We start from the raw sequence: 3,577 nt of genomic DNA on the forward strand, positions 1-3,577 counted from the left end.
GTTTGTATGGCATAATCTGTATCTTCTAGAGCTATGCTGTGTTATTGGTTAGATTCTCTTTGTTTCAGATGGGTTTGTGATTTCTGCGCGAGACTGGTGGCCTCAGTTTCCACTGCAGAGGACCTTATATCTGAGTGTAGTGTAAGTGCGGTAATTCATCTTGCGAGATCAGATGTAAAGTTCATATCTATTTATGAAGTTTATGGATGGATGTTGGGCTGGTGTAACTAGCATCAAGCTGTACCACAGAAGATTAGTTCCTGAACCTGTGGCTGTTACTTTTAATTTGTTCCAAACGAACGCGAACAAAATCTTATGATCAGAGTTATTTTACAACACGGCTCCAGAATGTTAGTTTATGATGGGGTTCACGTGAGCACAGGATAAGCAAAGGCAATAAGTAATCCAACACTTTTATATATTCGATTATAACCTGATACCAACCATTGCTTAAATAACTATTTGATCTCAACTTTATTAGCTTCATTAACAATGTTTATTATTAACAGTCCCACGCAGGCTGATGTTTACCATAACTTTCGAGCTAATATGAAATTATCGTCTCGTTGTTCCTCCGTGTACGTCATCAGTGAGGGGATCATGACGTTTCCTAGATATGAAATGTATCAATGATCTTGTTCTGGACGTGATGGTGATGTCTTCGGTGATGTTACTGTCCAGCTTTCAACTCTGTTGGTGTTGGATGTTCATGATGTTCATCGTCGAACCATGGTGATGGTGAAGTTAGTCTCCAAGGTCCACTGATTGTGATGTCAGACGTTGATGTTATTGTCTGACATCAGGCAGTTGTGATAAGTTATAATTATGAGACGGAGGCGTTACTGTGTGATGGTGGTGTTGCTGTCCAGCTTCAGCGATGATGATATCGAGCGATGGTAGTACTGGACGATGATGTTAAGGACTGATGATGAGAAATGATGGTATGGTAGAGTAACGTCACTGTCAGAGAGCCAGTGATGGTATGGTAGAGTGACGTCACTGTCGGAGAGCCAGTGATGGTATGGTAGTGATGTCTCACGTCCAGTGATGGTAGTGTGGTACGGTCAGCTAGTGTTCCGAGATGTCATGGTTATTTTCGATCACCCAGTGTACAATGGCCAGATGCGTCATCCTGTATAAACGTATAATTCCTTAAATCAAACACTGAACAAGACTTACCTATCATGTTTTCTTCATTTTAAAGAACTTAAGGAATTGTACTTCTTGCTGTACGGTTTAGGTTCGTGAATCTCAAACAACGAGTAAGAACTGATGATATAATTTTACTCGTGTACCTATCATTGTTACACTAATCTAAATCAATTTCGCTAATAACTCATTATCTGCATGAAGACAATGCGAGACAACATTCATAGAATAAAAACAAAAGGAAAATAAGAATAATAATTGCTCAAGTAACTCCTTTGTCCTTACAATTACACAAGACTATTGCTATGGGAGATTCTGTTTGGCTAGTGAAACAAAAGGAAAGACAAACAGACAGACAGACAGGATCTGAGAGATAAGATAAATGTCTGTATAATGTTACAGTAACTTTTACTGTGAATGTTGTTCTATATTGGAGCTGCTACCCATGTCAGAGTTACAGTCTTAACTAAGTCAAAAGAGAATATCATAGACAATAGTATAATCAGAGAAGCAATAGTTGTCTGAAGTAAATTTATGAAGCTTGCCTGAAAGCGCAGGCGTGCGCGTATGTGTGTGTGTGTGTGTGTGTGTGTGTGTGTGTGTGTGTTCTTAAAAGATCCACACTTGTACCTACCTGTGCAGCTTACAGGGTAATACTAACCTCAGTTTGACTCTACTTCCAGAAAACGAAGCCACGACTTCACATCAAACGGCAGCAGCAGCCAGGGTGGTAGGGGTTTTTGTCCTGTACACAATGATCCTTGTTATCAGGCAGGATGTTCTGATCACGGTGGCAGAGGCTCAGGATGCTACCGTGGCAACACACAAGCTTCAGGCAACAGGCCTCGAATTCCCTGACCATGCTGCCGTGCTTCACTCGCTCCTCTCCGTAGGAACAACTTCTCTCAACCGTCTGGTCTTAACGACCGAAGAACATTGTAGTGTGTTAGTGTTCGTCTATGGTTCATGACCAGAGGCTATAAGATGGCGTGTAGGAGTGAGTTCTGATTTATCTCATGAAAGACAATTTTCTGGTTTTAAGGTACAAGTGAAAGATTCATGATATTTGATCCGTGAAAAGAAATATGGATTATAATCACACATACAGACAAAAAGCCTCTGTTTATAATATATCGTTCAGGTTAAGAACCTATAAGGTTATTCTCAAAAATAATAACATTATTACTTACTATTATGAGCTGGTGCCAGCGTGATGAAGGAGAGAAGAGTAAGGAGCAGTAGGGATGAACCTATTCCACCAAAGAGTCGCCACATGTCTGTAACATGTAGTTGTGATGTGGTTAGGTTACCCGTGTCAAAAACATCTATGAACTTAAAAATAGATGTTTGATGAACTAACATTTTGGTTCTCATCTTTTGTATGAGAAAATGTTTTCTTTTTTCCTTAGTTTCCCTAACCCAAGCTTTTGATGTGGCTAGATATGAGGCAGATTCCTCACGATAGTAAAGACTTGATTTCATAAGCGGTCATGTCATTTCATGCTGATAAGCAAGTACGATTTGATTGCTCATATTGTGAGTGGAGAGCCTCTTTGCCCGGAGCACACTAGGACACAGCCCGGGACTAAGTCGACTCATCTCGCAGGTAAACAAACGAACTCTATTAAGACAGTTTTTCCTTCACGGAGTGAGAACCAAACATTCTGAGGAGTACTATACACAGACTCCAGGAAGCACAATACAGACTCCAGGGAGCTTGATGCAAAGATTCCAGGGAACGAGAAACACAGGCTCCAAGGAGTGAGATGCGCGGACTCTATGGAGCGTGATGCATAGAGCTGAGGAAGTGAGATGCAAAGACTCCAGAGGACGGGATCCATAGACTCTAAGGAAAGGGATGTACAAGCTCTAGGAAGTGAGATGCACAAACTTTAGGTAAAGGCATGCTCAAAAGTTTACAATAGTACACATCTTTTAGATTTACTGTTATGACCAGACCTTTTTACTGGCAAAAGTATACTCACCAGCAGCTTGAACTTCGTCACGCGCCTCAGAAGTCTGTCGAGAGTAGTGAGGTGATGGTGTGTGGCCACGGGCGAGGCTCTACGTTTGTATGATGGTTGGAGTTCAAGTACTTGTCAGAAGAGCAGCTCTTGGTGAGTAGTTACCGGCGGGGTTACCAGGAATTTGTCAGGCCGTACGCTGGCTGCTAAGGTTTATATACCCGGCCGGCCACCTGATGGTGTGACGTGGATGGCATGACGCGATATGGTTCGCTCAGGATCACAGAGTAGGGCGGGTCGAACTCCTGTCACTGCACTAAGGAGCCAATACCTGTTGCTAATGATGAGTTCCTAAGTTACTTCAGGACGTATTACATATTCCTTCTCCTTCCTCCATTATACGACCGTCTACCTTCCACGCTCTATCAACACGGGTACACCTCACCAAACAATTATTTTTATGC

At 42.0% G+C, this 3,577-nt stretch overlaps 1 long non-coding RNA gene across 1 annotated transcript; it reads right to left on the minus strand.

Annotated features, from left to right (window-relative positions):
- Positions 1–400: 400 nt before the first annotated feature.
- Positions 401–3,298, minus strand: LOC139754452 (uncharacterized). Its single transcript, XR_011713881.1, has 4 exons — positions 3,135–3,298; positions 2,340–2,426; positions 1,811–2,067; positions 401–1,132 (listed from the first exon to the last, which is right to left on the minus strand). It is a non-coding gene; the product is annotated as an uncharacterized lncRNA (long non-coding RNA).
- Positions 3,299–3,577: the final 279 nt, after the last annotated feature.

Source organism: Panulirus ornatus, chromosome 17 (assembly GCF_036320965.1).
Source record: "Panulirus ornatus isolate Po-2019 chromosome 17, ASM3632096v1, whole genome shotgun sequence".
Taxonomy (NCBI): Eukaryota; Metazoa; Arthropoda; class Malacostraca; order Decapoda; family Palinuridae; genus Panulirus; species Panulirus ornatus.